This window comes from Taudactylus pleione, unplaced genomic scaffold (genome assembly GCF_031769625.1).
Source record: "Taudactylus pleione unplaced genomic scaffold, aTauple2 ptg000186l, whole genome shotgun sequence".
Taxonomy (NCBI): Eukaryota; Metazoa; Chordata; class Amphibia; order Anura; family Myobatrachidae; genus Taudactylus; species Taudactylus pleione.
The window spans coordinates 6,047,366-6,062,907 of record NW_028284588.1 but is presented as its reverse complement, the minus strand read 5'-3'; the positions used below and the strand labels follow the sequence as shown (position 1 = coordinate 6,062,907).

General features: G+C 42.2%; 1 pseudogene; it reads right to left on the bottom strand.

Annotated features, from left to right (window-relative positions):
* LOC148519639 (uncharacterized) overlaps nucleotides 1-3,963 on the bottom strand; it is a 32,185-nt pseudogene extending 28,222 nt beyond the window's left edge.
* Nucleotides 3,964-15,542: the final 11,579 nt, after the last annotated feature.

The window sequence follows — 15,542 nt, the reverse complement described above, 5'->3', positions numbered from 1 at the left end:
CCTGACTCATGGCAATCACAGGGTCTTACTGCAAATTTGTTGTTGTTGGAACTGTTTTCGATCATAGTAGCAGTGGAGCTTTGGTTGGTAAGTTATTTTCTGGTGCAACAACTTAGGGGCAGTACATGTAATAAATAATCAGCAAACAGAGGCCCTGATTCATTATGGATCGCAGCTCCAATTGCACTAGCGATTACACACACAGTCTCACTACGATATTATGCTAATCTACTGCGATTGCTATGCCATCGCAGTACATCATAAAGATGCCGACTTTACCTTACACACATCCGTAATCCTTAGCAAGACTGCAAAACCATCGGTAACATCGAGTACCATTGCAGACTCATGCACACTTGCACAAGCTCTGACCTTACTCAGGAATTGCTAACCTCATTGCACGCTATGAGTACTCAAGCTGCGTATGGTATCGCAGTGGATAATTTATGCATGCCCATGCAACGGCATTCAATCACACTGGCACACCTGTGTTTCGCCGACCACCCCCCGTCACCTCCCACAAACAGCACTTCCTGTCAATCACTCTACAATAGGTCTGTATAGTCACTGCGATTGTAGACCCGATCACAATGGCTGGTTCGCGCACACACACTGTGATGCATACGCATGCGCAGATCGCAACAATCGGCCGATTACGCGCTTAATCGCAGTTGCGATCAGTAATGAATCAGGAACAAAATCTCAGATTTTGCAGCTGTTAAGGCATTTGGTCCTGCGCTTTTTAAAGACTAACATACGTATGCAGTTAGAGTTAATAATGAGATAGCTGATGCATTGTCATGTTTGCGTGTGCTGGCCCCTGCAGTCACTGCGGCAGGTCTAACATGCCCTCCATCTGTCTGCCAGATTATCAGGCCAGCATAGAAAGATTGGCACAGAGGTCACTGGCCCCAACAACTCTGAGGGTTTACACTGCGGCCTGGTGGGATTGGGAAGCATTCCTCGCAAGGGGTAATCAGGAGGGTAAGTCATTACATTATTCATTCATTTGGCTGCATTATCAGCAGGGTCACACTAAGGCTTCCATGACATCAGCACTGGCATGGGTCTCTTTTTTTCTGTAAGCTGCGGGTATGCAGGATCCTACTAAATCTGTCCTCACGAAGGCCCTTAGGGGCTGGGCGAAGGAGTCCCCTGTCCATGCTGATTCACACAAGCCTATTGACTTGCATCTGTTATAGACATTTGTGGTGGTTATAGTCAAAGTGGCTGCTGAAGAATTTGAAGTTGCAGTGTTCCATTTATCCCTTTCAGTGACCTTTATTGGGGGGTTAGGGTCAGTGAATTGTTCACTTCACGTAGGACTCTGTGTCTTCGGGTTTGGTTAGGCAAGATGTTATGGTCAGGGATTCAGCGGTAAGCAGTTAGGTTTGGATTGCAAAAGTTACGGTACACATACATGTAACTGCGGCTGGGGAATCCCCATGTGACATACAAACGATTTGAATATGGAAGTCATCTGCATACAAATCTTATGTGAGCGGTTATAGGTCGCGGAGCCTGCAACCCAAAAACATTGGCTAGCATACAATTGTTTTTCCTCCCGGGGACCACAATTTGACCCCTTTGAGTTCACAGGAGGTTTTTTCAGTTTTCTTTTCACTCGTGTTACCCCTTGTTAGGGTGATGAGGCTTCCTACCCCTGGATCACGGTATGCAAAACACTACTCCTGTTCTTTATTTTCCTTCCAGCCGGCTGGGGAGATGATGAAAACTCAACACACACTTGTGATGAATCCACTCAGCTCTCAGAGGCACATCCCCTTTGAGCTGTCTTTTATAAGTTCAGAAAACTGCTGTCTCAAACATTTGCCAAAAATGGTTTGACAGAAAAGAATACATATGATTGATTTCACAAGTACATAGGATGTATCAATGCATCTTCAGTATGTCTTTTTTTTTCACAGTGTCCAGACTTGGTATCCTATTCTGGGATCCTTCAGCTGCTGTTGTCTTGTAACATGCTCATTCAGTATAATGCTGGCTTAATCTCATGATATTTGTGTAAAGGAAAATGGCTTTTTCTGATAAATCATACAGTATGTTTTAAATAAACACTATAAATTATTATAGACTCTCACAATCCCCTCTTTTTATTAAAACATACTATCTTTCCCTTACTGGAGTCATGGCTTTCATAATAACTATATTACTTCCATAGGCACCCTATGCAAGTAGATGCAAGCATCATTCATCACCTGAATACCAAGAATCCCGGCGCATCTTTCCCTAGAAAGAGGGGTTTCTTCCAACATCAGTACTACAGAAAACACATTTCTTCTCAGGTGTGATCAATGTAATTCTTTCACACACTGAACACTTTTCCCACTCGGAGGCACTCTTCTTATGTGTGACAAAGAGAGTCCCTACCAGTGCAGATGCTTTATTTACCATTTTCCTAAAATTATAAGATAGATAGCAATTCCACAAAATGAGCAAAATTAATACAATGATTATAATGATTACTGGATGAATGAGACCACTAAACATCCTTTTGACTGAAGGTGAGTTACCTGTGAACACATCCCACCAATGGTGCTGTAAATTATCTTTTAATTGTGTGGCTACTTCCACCAATTTCTCTGCTTCTACAATTGTCTGCATTTGTGTATGATGGGCAGAATAGTTTACTTTCTGTAAGTGGTGAGCAAGTTTTTCTGTATTATTAATGGCATTAATGATACTTTGGAGATTAACTGTAAGGTTATGGGAAGGTATCTCAGTCACCTGAAATTCAAACTGTACATCTTCTTGTCTCTTCGCATAGAACACATAAGTAGTGTTCTTCCACCTGAGGTGTGTAATGTTAATTAAGCATCCAGAAAAAAGATTTGGTAAATTATAGAGGGAAGTTGTATTCATATCATATGTGACTAGGCATACAACCTGAGGCTCTACCTCTATAAACATATCCACCTCTTTATCATGCAATTCCCAGTTGCATACACTGGTTGGGTGTTCTAACTTACAAGGCTCATATAGCTGTGTCTGCTGAGGACATACTAATCCATAATCAGTATCAGTACATAGGGATAAGTCATGTGTCCTATTACTGGTGTCTATGTGTGTACCTCTCATCTGGGGAGTCCACAACTGAGTCCCTCCAGTAGTTGTCCACAAGGGGACTGGTAAGATGAAGTACTTACACATAACCTGTTTCTGTGTGACATTATACACATGAATTTCACCCATGCAAAAGTTGTCAGTACACAACATCTTCTTTGTCTGAACTTGTATTCATAACAAAGAAGATATATTAAACATCCTTCTGTATACTTGTTCGTTACCTGTCATTAACTGTGTTTGTGCTTTACCCTTTTGCATATTTTGATGCATGGTTCTGAGGGAACATTCAGTCCAATTAAACAGTTCAGAAACATTTGTTGACAGGTAAAGTGTGTTAAACAATGTGCTATTGAACACCTGTAAATATTCATTATCCCAAGATATACTGGCCTGTAATGGGGTAAATACTGTAGGCATCCATGTAGCTTGCATTGTAACTAATCTTCTCATATCTTCTCCTGCATTACTCATTTTGCTGGCTAAAGTTTCTATATCTATACTATTAAGCAACCCTATACCTGTACCTGATGCTCCTAACAATGTATCATACCATTCTCTCTTTTGTCTGCTATAGCATTTTGGATCTGGGGGGAAAGAGATATTAAATCTTAATATAGTGGTTTGTCTTTGGGTACCCAAATTTACACAAGTGGAGGGAACTTTAACTAGTGAGTCATTCCTTATAGTGGGCTTGCTATTTAAGACGTACATCCTTGTCATTATTACTGAATTATTTGGTAATTGCGTGGTATTAGTGCAAACTAGCACTACACCTCTTTCTATAGTTGTTGGGCTTCCTATGGGTATACCAGGGTCTGTACTATTGACACATTGAATACCCTGTGCCCACGTTTTCTTAAATCCTTTATAGCCCATAAACTTATCAGTACAACACTTAATTTTTATTCTACTTATGATAGTAATATTATCATGCTCCCTTGGTGCCCAATAGAGATGCCTTATATTATATTGTCCCAAACTTTTTACATATATTGAACCTCCTGACCAGGTTACATTAAATCTGTGTAACTGGCAAGTCTGGTTACCATAGACTACCCTAGAGTACTCTATTTGTCCTCCTGTTGTCCCCTGGTGTGTGTGCAATACCCTTAGACTAAGTATAGCCAACATTATCACACAAAAAGGATTCATGATGGTGGTTCAGTCTTGACCGTCAACTTCTTGCAATGTGAGGCATGTATCCACGTGCTCTTTCCTCCAATTTTCACTGAAGTTGGTGTAGTCAACAGAACCTGATATGGACCATCAAATCTTGGCTCCAGAGACTTTCTGACGTGTCTCTTAGTGTATACCCAATCGCCCGGTTCCAATGAATGTACACCAGATACTGCTTCTGGGTCTGGAAGGGAGGAGAAAACTAAAGAATGGATGTTATTCACTTGACTACAAAGAGTAGCTACATAGTCTGTTAAATCTGCATGATTGTGCTGCAACTGTTGGGGGAAATAACACCCTGTCTTAGAAGGTCCTAAGAATAATATCTCATAAGGTGACAATTTATGTTTCTTACTGGGGGTGGTTCTTACTGAATATAAAGCTATGGGCAGACAGTCCACCCATGTCTTGCCTGTCTGTGCCATCATCTTTTGTATCTTTAGTTTGAGGGTACCATTTAGTCTCTCTACATGCCCACTGGCCTGAGGCCTATAAGGGGTGTGAAAGGCTTGTTCAATGCCCATATCCTTCATGATCTGCTGCATAATTTCTCCTGTAAAGTGTGACCCTCTATCAGACTCTATAGTTTCTGGTATACCATATCTGCAAATTACTTCACTTATTAATTTCTTAGCTGTTGTTTTTGCAGTGGCTTTAGCAACTGGCCAGGCCTCTGGCAAATTAGAGAAGAGGTCTGAACAAACGAGGGCGTACTCTATGTCCCCACCCTAGGGAACTGAATATAGTCTATCTGCAGTCTCTCAAACGGGTATAATGGCTTTGGTGTATGTTTCTGTGGTACTTTTACTGTCTGTCCTGGATTGTGTTTCCCACACACCTGGCATGATGCTACGTATGCTGTAGCTGCTGCATTAAAGCCTGGTGCTATCCAGTGCTGAAGGACCATGATTACCATGGCCTCCTTTGAATTATGCACTAGACCGTGGGCCAGCTGGGTCATCAGGGGATATAAGGCCCTGGGGAGGCACCACCTGATGGCTTTAGCCCAATGCATATTAACACAGGTGGCTCCCTCTTTTTCCCAGCCTCTCTTTTCGCCTTCTGTGGCTTGTTCTTGAAACTGGTGTAAAGCCTGTATGTCCAAGAGGTCTTTCTTTGTGTCTGTTTCTATACCATAGAGGGCTGGGATAGGTAACAGGGTAGCTTGCTTAGCCGCAGCATCTGCTTTGGCATTCCCCTTGGCCTCAGCTGTTTTCTCCTTGGTGTGTGCTTGCACCTTTAAAATGGCTACTCTACTTGGAAGCTGTAAGGCTGCAAACAATGATCTAATGAGCTCAGCATGCTTAATGGTTTTACCAGCCGAGCCCATAAAATCCCTACTCTTCCAAATAGGCCCAAAATCATGGGCCACACCCCAGGCATACCTGGAGTCAGTGTAAATGTTTGCTGTCTGATTTTCAGCCATTATACATGCCTCAGTGAGTGCCCTCAACTCTGCTTCCTGTGCTGAGCAGGAAGGTGGGAGTGGTTGCTGAATCAATACCTCATCTAAGGTGGTGACTGCATACCCTGTTCTTCGGGACCCTTCATGATAATATCTAGAGCCATCTACAAACAATTCCCAGTCTGGATTAGATAAGGGAACATCTGTTACATTCTCTAGTTCCTTCATTTCCATTTTCATAAGTTCAAGACAATCATGGTCAGAAAAATTTTGATTGTTATTTTTATGTGACTGTATTTGCAGTACAATATCCCCCTCATCATTCTCACTGTTGTGTTCCTTATTGCCATTACCTGGTATGTTATCAACAGGTGTATGTATCCCTCCCTCACTATTCCCCTCTTTTGAATCCTGTGTTGGAAGCAATGTAGCAGGATTCAACACTGTGCACCTCTTAATTGTCACATTGGTAGGGCTTAGTAGGGCTACCTCATACTTGGTTAACCTGGCTGCAGAAAGATGCGTAGTTCTGGCCTGGTTAAGTATTTCTGTTACTGAGTGGGGAACCTGTATTATCAGTGAGTGGTCCAGCACTAAATCTGCTGCCTTGTCTTTAAGCATAGCTGCAGCTGCTACTGCCTTTATACAAGAGGGTGCTCCTTTGATTACACGATCACGCTGCAATGAATAATATGCCAGGGGCCTTTGTTTACCACCATGTTCCTGCACTAATACCCCTTGAGCATGTCCTTGAGAATAACATAAAAGGCCTGTCATATCTGGGTAATCCTAGTGCTGGTGCTTGGGTAACTGCAGTTTTTATCTGTATAAAAGCTTTCTTCTGTTCTGATGTTAACGTTACTGTTTTGTCTTTTGTATCTGTCAACGCATCATAGAAGGGCTGCATTATGAGGGATGCGTTGGCAATCCATTCCCTGCAATACCCTGTTAGTCCTAGAAATGCTCTGAGTTGCCTGGTGGTAGTGGGCTCTGGCACTTTCTGTATAGCTGATATCCTATCTTGTGTCAAATGTCTTGTACCTTGAGAAATACAATGTCCTAAAAAGGTAACCTGTGTTTGAGCCATTTGCAATTTTTCTTTTGACACTCTGCAATTTTGTTCACACAGAAAAATAAGTAATGATTTAGTTTCACTTTGACACTGTCCCTCTGTATCTGCACATAGGAGCAAATCATCCACGTACTGTAACAACTGGGTGGTCTCAAACTGTGGTCTCCACCCTTGCAGTTTGATGGACATAGCCTCTGTAAATGCAGATGGAGAGGTTGCCCCTCCTTGGGGTAATCTTGTCCAGCAATACTGTTTACCCATACTTGTAAAAGCTAAGTAGAGCTGACACTCTGATGTAAGAGGTACAGAAAAAAATGCATTAGCTAAGTCTATTACTGTGAAATGAGTTGCTGTTGCTGGTATTTGGTTTAGCAAGGTGTGTGGATTAGGCACTATAGGTACGTCCACCACCAACCGTTTTTTTACCTCTCTTAGATCATGCACCATCCGGTATTCCTGTTTACCATCTGCCCCCACCTTGTTTTTCACTGGAAATAAAGGGGTGCTCTATGGGGACCTGCATTCTCTTATAACCCCTGTTTTCTGATATGCAGCAATCTGCTGCTGTATGGCCTTTTCCTGATCTCTGGTCAGTGGGTATTGTTTAATATTTACTGGCACTACACCTGGTTTTAAGGTAAGTGTAACCAGTTGTACATCCAGTAATCCCACATCTGTTTTACCCTTAGACAATAATTTTTCAGGAACTCCTGAAAGCCAGTCAGGGATCATCACTTCTATCTGTGTCTGGTGTTGCAGCAAATATATTGCTGCTGCTAGCTGACATTGAACATCCTGCCCTGTACTTCCTTTCAGTATTACATTGCCATCCCTGTACTCAATGGTAGCTTGTAATTCATTAAGGATATCTGCTCCTAACAAATTAACTGGACAGGATGTGGAGGTCAGGAATTCTACAGGCACTTTAATTTCTGCTGACCCCACTGCAACTTTTATGGGCTTACTAACATGTAAGGATTCGGTATGTCCTGTTAGTCCTGTTCCAGGAATTGTCTGATTTGTTACATATTTCTTGGGAACATCTTCTGCCCTTAAAACGGTACGGCTTGCGCCAGTGTCTATTATACAGTCAATTTGTTCCCCCCCAGGTAATGTCAGTCGTATTAACAGGAATTAGCAGGAATGATGAGTCCCATTATAGGAAGGAGATCAAAAATTTGGTTTCTTGGAGTGGTGATAATCACTTGCTCCTAAATGGTGACAAGACAAAAGAACTGGTAATTGATTTTCGTAGGAGATGTTTAGAGCAGAAATTGCCAGTGTCTATTAACAACCAGGATGTTGATATAGTTGAGTCTTTTAAATTTCTGGGTATCCAGGTTGCGGCAGATTTGACATGGTCTTTAAATACACTGTCCCTAATTAAAAAGGCGCAACAGCGTTTGTTTTTCCTAAGACGTTTGAGGGCCTCGGGAGTTAGCAAAGTAACTATGCTAAACTTTTACAGATGCTCAATTGAGAGCATTCTGACGTTTGGTATCATTATCTGGTATGGCAACTGCACAGCGAGTGAAAGAAGTGCACTGGAACGGGTTGTTAGGACCGCCAGCAAAATCATTGGCGTGCAGTTGCCAACTATTCATGATGTTTATGGGCTTAGGGTTCTAAAGAGAACCAAAGGTATCATATCGGATCCAAGCCATCCATTTCATGAATTTTTTGATAAGCTCCCATCTTTAAAGCGGTTTAGAGTACTTCGGGCACGTATGAGTCGCTTGAGGGTTAGTTTTCTTCCATCTGCTGTGCGCATGTTGAATGCTATGATTGTATCTCTTTAGTTAATTTTAATTTTATTATTTTTGTGAAATTGTTTGTGATAACCTTTACCATGGATTGCTATTCACTGTTTTAAAAAAGTGCAATGTAATTTCGTCTGTCAAACTTGTTTTGCTGATGACAACAATAAATACAATACAATATTATTCCCTTGGGACCTGAGGTATTAATAATGGATTGTGGGGGACCTGACACTGGACAGCCTATTTCCTATGGGCTGTGCACTGTTTGAACCCTTACTCCAAATTGCTCCCTTTTCTCTGCCTATTCTTTATATTTCTGACAATCCCTTTTCATGTGCCCTGCTTTATGAGAGAAGAAACATCACCCTCTCCTTTTTGCTTCTTCAGGTGATACTTTCCTATTTTCTCTGGTCTGTCTAGGCTTTGGTTCATTATAGGGACCATCCTGCATGAAATGAACTGTCACTCTTGGAACCTGACCTCTCTCTCTTACTTTCCTTTTCTTTTCTTCTTCCTGATCTTCTATAGCTCTTAATACATCCAGTATCGCTGGACGTGTCATAGTACCTGCTTCTGGTCTCTTTTGGTATAGTTCCACCCTCAAATTTTCAAGTAAGCCTCCCAAAAAAGCAGTTCTAAGCAACAACTCATGGGTAGGATTATTATCTTGGAATCCCCTATCTAAGTGTGACTGGTGTGTTTGATCATAATAATTCTTTACTGACTGTCCCATTCTCTGCCGGCCTTCAGGCACAGCAGGCATACGCTGTTGTTGCTGCTCACACCACCTCCTTAACCTAGTAACAAAGAGTGTCTCTGACTCAGGAGTTTTTCTGTTATCTGCACCTGGGACTCCCACTACTCCTGCTTCACCTATTGGCAGAGCTAGTATTTCTGTCAGGCTGCCTGCTCCCACTGTCATCCTACATATTTCCTCCAAATCTGCCCAAGTAGCTCCTCAAATAGCTACTAATCTCTCCACATATATGTGGAGGGCCATTGGATTCTTTCTGGTGTCTGGGGCTTTATTTACAATATCATTCATCTCTGCTGCTGTCCAGGGTCTATACTGATTTTGGGTTCTCACTCTTATCATAACTGCTGCATTCTGGGGATTTGGTTCAAACACCTCATTTGTAGTTACAGGATAAGCCTCTACAGATGTGTTTTGGTATGGGGGTGGACCTGTCCCTTTCTGAAAATACATCTGTTCACCCCCCAGGGGCAGAACTATGGGAGACAATGGAGGCGCCTGCCGCTGGGTGCCAGCTCTGAAGGGGCACCTCCTCCATTGTTCACAACATATTCACCCCACTTAGGGCTGTAACTATGTACCTGGAGTGTGCTGTCACGGCCGCCCAATACATGGCACCCCTTCCCGGCACCTGAGAAGCCACCATACACTAGTGGAGAGCTCCATGTCAGACCGTCAACTGCTGCCTTCATCTATCTATAGTCTGTCTGCATGCAAATTGCTACATTACAGTGTCAATGGCTGTGACGAGGGGGGCATCAAATTATAACTTGCCTCCGGGCATCTGGGATGAACTTACGCCACTGTCACCCCCACAGTGTTCACAGCCGCAAGGTTCATCATTATTGCCTGTGGCTTGCTTCTTGCAAACCCGTGTCCTGTGTCTGTTTTTATTAAACATCTAAGGCACAAAGGTACCTGCCCACCCTTGTATGGGAATGGGGCTTAAATTTCCTCCTGCATAAGGCAGTGGAGGAGCTGGTGGTGTAATGGGTGATAAGTGTGGAGGTGATGGATAATGAGGTGATCTGGTTAAGACTTGTTGATCACAGGGTTCCCCTGGCCAGGGCACTTGATTCCCACAAAATGGACAATTAGTGTTAGTATTAGGTACACATTTACCACATCCTGGGCATTTCCTGCCATCCCTTACTGGTGTTGTAAATGGAGCCAAACTTGGATACTTTGGGCTTAAATCAGGGGCTGTTGGTGATGCCTGTTGATTTACAAAAGGGATCACTGGGACAGGCCTCACAATATTTGGACCACAATCTTCCATAAACTCAGTGTCTTGTTTTACCTCCTGTTCTTTATGTATTTCTTTGGCTACCTTTAACCAAGCCTGTACTTGCTTGCCTACTTTCTTACACTCTATCCAAGCCTTGTTTTCTTTTGCAAAGGTTTCCCATCTTACAGGATCTAGGGAACCCACACTGGGCATCCCTGCTTTCTGTAGTATCTTTTGAATATCTTTAAGTGCACTTTTCCCCTCCCTGGATTTGACTAGATCCACAGGAGCACATGGTAATTCTTTTACCATGCCTTTACTGCCCCATTGTGGGTTTTTTAAGCTCCTAGTCTTTCCTGAATCCCCTGAGGAATCTTTATTTTATTCAAAAGAACAGTCGCTACTTATTCTGCGTTCCTACTGGGTAACCATACAACAATACCTGTCTTATCAAATTCAAATACCTATCAGCTGGCAACCCCCTAATAACTAGACAGGCTACTACTGAACTATCCCTGCACAAATTACTGGCTAGCTAATTTATTAGTCCAGCCCAGTCCTTATCTATCCTGGTAGCCAAATATGTTAACACCCTATGAGACAAATATATACCACAGAGATCCTCTGATTTATTACAGCTATTAGATCAGGACTTATAAATGATCTGGTTTTCTGTAATACCACTACACAAGTACACCCTCAAACTTTAGTTATATGTGGTTCATATATCAGACTCTGGAGACCTGTTATCCCTGTCCTTAAAAATACAATACAGTATTCCCAATGTCACTATAACACTCCCACAGATTATGACCCACTGTTCTAATCCTTCTGGCATGCTGCACAGATGAATAACGTGTACATCCCTTCAGCCCCAGGCGCCCCTAAGGGTACCAACGAGGAAACATGAAGGACCCTATCCTGAATCAATGGGCACCTTTCTCTGCACTCCTAAACACTTTTACTGTGTTTAGGCGCTAGGTGTCACTTTTTACAGCTACTATGAGAGCAAGGAGATCAGTGAATGTCTCAACCCAGGGATCACACCTCTCAAAAGACAGGACAAGCCTCTAATAGCAGTTAGCACACATACAATCACACTCCTTTCACTCACTTCAAGACAAGACAACTTATACTTTAAAAGAGCAGGTTTGGCATACAATATATTCATAGATCCCCGATTAGCCCATCCATACTGAACCCCACAATACTAATCAGGAAGCGCAGAAGAGAGCATTGAAAAGCGCAAATGCGCATTTGTTTTTCAATACTCACCCAGGTTTTGCTTCTGCAGTTCCAAATTTTCAAGTGGACATCCATCAGTATAGACAGGCAGTTGGGGATCCCGGACGTTTGCCCCCACAAAATGTTAGGGTGATGAGGCTTCCTACCACTGGATCATGGTATGCAAAACACTACTCCTGTTCTTTATTTTCTTTCCAGCCGGCCGGGGAGATGATGAAAATTCAACACACACTTGTGATGAATCCACTCAGCTCTCAGAGGCACATCCCCTTTGAGCTGTCTTTTATAAGTTCAGAAAACTGCTGTCTCAAACATTTGCCAAAAATGGTTTGACAGAAAAGAATACATATGATTGATTTCACAAGTACATAGGATGTATCAATGCATCATCAGTATGTCTTTTTTTTTTCTCACAGTGTCCAGACTTGGTATCCTATTCTGGGATCCTTCAGCTGCTGTCGTCTTGTAACATGCTAATTCAGTATAATGCTGGCTTAATCTCATGATATTTGTGTAAAGGAAAATGGCTTTTTCTGATAAATTATACAGTATGTTTTAATCCCCAAGTAGGGCAGGTTGTGATTGCTGCTAGGTAATATACAGTATGGACATTGTAATGTATGTAATGTAATATTTGGTTCAGGCACAGTGACTCACAGTCAGAGTTTTATTTCATTTTCAGCTGAGGTGGTCAAGCAAGTTTGGCGCTTCTAGTGTGGAAGCGTTCAGGCTGTGCCCGAGAGAGAAGATGAGACTTCCACAACACAAGTGCAACGGTAGGGAGGGACGTTCTAATTATCTCCCAAAACAATGAGGGAGGGGATGGCTATAGTCATCCACCCCCTAAAAGTATTACATTGGAAAAAGGCTAGAACTGAGATTGCAGCGCCTCTTGGTCACCAGGCTCAGGTTAAGTTAATTGGTTAATTAAATAAAAGCTGTGACCATTTAGATCCAAGCTATGGTACCCATGTCCTTATTTCAGGTGTTTGGGATAACTGGGGCTGAGTAAAATTAAGTTACTGGGGTCGGTAAATGGGGGGTACCAATTTGTGGGATGAATTTGGTCATACAATTAATTTAATTATATAATAGATGTTTAAGGGGGTTATCAGCAAAAAATAATGGATGCCTTATGACAAACTACAGCTGAACTCAAATGGTCAGCTCATCACAGCAGATAAATTGCACTGTGTTAAGTAAACACATGCTCAATAAACTATTCTACCCTCAAGATCATCCCTAGAACAATTAAAAGCAAGTCAAGAAATCACATACATTTAAATACACAGATGGGGTGAATGCAGATTGGGAGTAGTAGTCATGCAATATGGAAATGGAAATCACATACCTTTTGATTAACTGTTGTGCAAATCATACTTTGTACTTCCCACCTTCATATTTGCCACAACCAGCTGACCCCTCAGCCACCTGACCCTACTCATTCTAAAGAAATTGTAAGTCTGATTATGACAAACTACAGCAGAACTCAAATGGTCAGCTGATCAAAGCAGATAAATGGCACTGTTAAGTACCAACTAATCAGCAATTAACAGTCATTTTTCACATATAGCCTGTAAAGTGACAGTTAGGAGCTGATTTGTTGGTACTTTATCACATAGACAGCAAATAGAGAAGATATTTCTGTGCACATACTGCTCCCCCTGATCTCTGCTCCTCCTCTATTGGATCTCGGCTTGAGGTGAACAAATCTACTTCTCCTCTTGCTGCATTCATTGATCCACTGACTGCATTTTCCCCCATATGGTGTTCTCATCTGTTATCTCATCTTGTCCCTATTCAATCTCCAATTCTGCCCCTCTTTGTGTGTACATGCATTGGTCTCCTGTTTTTGTCTATCTCTAAATGTATCTGCACATCAGTACTGTTATCAGAAATGCAAACTAAAGCATCACTAAGGGGAACTTCAAATACTGTGCCAACACAGCTTCCCTTTCAAATATTACCCCACTTCACTCTAAATGCCATCGCAACACTGCTGTCTCCTCCAAATACTGCCCTATTTCACACTTCAGCATAACTCACCCTCCATCCCAAATACTGCCCCAGTATTTCCCCCAGTCTACACACGTAGATTTGCACAGTTTCATTCTCCTGTTAATGCTGAGCCACATAATGTCCTCATTTGTCACCTCTCTGTGTTACTTTTAGTTTGAGACATGTAGAGTCATTTACAGTATATTGTACAGACCAATCACTTCCCCAGCTTTTTAGCTGGGTGGGGGCACGAGATTTTAGTGGCATACAGTACCATACCTCCCTACTGTCCAGCATTCAGCGGGCCAGTCCCATTTTTCTGGGTCTGTCCCGCTGTCCCACCAGCAGGCCGCAGTGTCCCACGGTGGGGGCGAAGTTGGGGGGAGAACAAAGCTAGGCAGAGGAGTGGGTAAGCAGAGGTAGGACAGATGCTGTGTGCAAACCATATGTAGGACATGATTTTGGTACCATTCTGGATTTCAACTGGCTTATATATGCTATATGAGTATCCTAGATACTGTGGGGGAGATGTAATAAGCCTTGGAGAGAGATAAAGTGGAGAAAGCTAAAGTACCAATCTACTAGCTCCTAACTGTCAAGTTACAGGTTGTGTTTGAAAAATGACAGTTACTGTAGGAGATGATTAGTTGGTATTTTATCTCTTTTCACTTTATCTCTCTCCAACATCTACCCCTGTATCTCTGTGTATGGAATTCATAAAAATTCATTATCTGTATTGTTGCCTATTGTACATATGGTCTCACTAAGATTAAGGGATAGATGTGTCGGGCACACTTGCTGATGATGGGAGAGATGGCACGAAAGTGGGGGCCATGCTACATTTGGCAGCATGGCCCCTGCTGATAATATCGCCAGTCGGACCTGCACGCAGGGTAGCGCGCATCGTCAGTGGCATAACTGGTACACACTGCCCAATGTGGACATTATGTCGTCCGATATGCCAGATCAGATGACATATCATCTAGTGCAGTGATTCCCAACCTCGGTCCTCAAGACACACTAATAGTCCTGGTTTTAGTTATATCCATGATTGTGCACAGATGGTTAAATAAAAATAACTCAGGTACTAATTAAGTCACTTGTGCTCAAGTATGGCTATCCCTAAAACCTGAAGTGTTAGTGTGTCTTGAGGACCGTGGTTGGGAACCCCTGGTCTAGTGTGTACCCAGCTTAAGAAACAAAAAAACAATCAACAGCAACAAAGACAGTAGCTAGCCTGTTAATTTGCACTGCACTGTGTGAGTGTGCATATACCTATGCCACTAGCAATTTTTTTTTTAACACAATGCCTCACAGTGCTCCTGCCCACAGTCCCACACCCTCAGCTCTCCTGTGTGAAATGGTGCCCGATCATCAGAGAGGGACTTTTATATGTAATCCAAAACATGTGAGATCCGATGCAGGGAAGATGACGTTTTGCCTCATTTTGAGATCTGAACTTGGCGGGAAGACCTCAGTCAGGACGCGGAGAAACCACAAATCTCTAGTCCCAGTTTTGTGTTTATGTACAAATGATAGAATTACTAAAATTTCTAAAAAGGAAAAGTAAAGGTAATGCCGATACAGGGATTGATATGATTGTTTGACAATGATGATTTTGACAATTTCTATGGGAACACTAAAATATTGTTATTATGACACAGATTTAATGCTGCTAACTATATTTTAAAGAGGACATCAGTAATATAAGTTTAAAAATGTTGGTAAAGCAGCATGTTTAAACTTGTAACGCCATCCCCTTTAAAATGTGGTTATCAGCAATACAACTGCTTGCGATAACAGAGCCGCATTTCAGT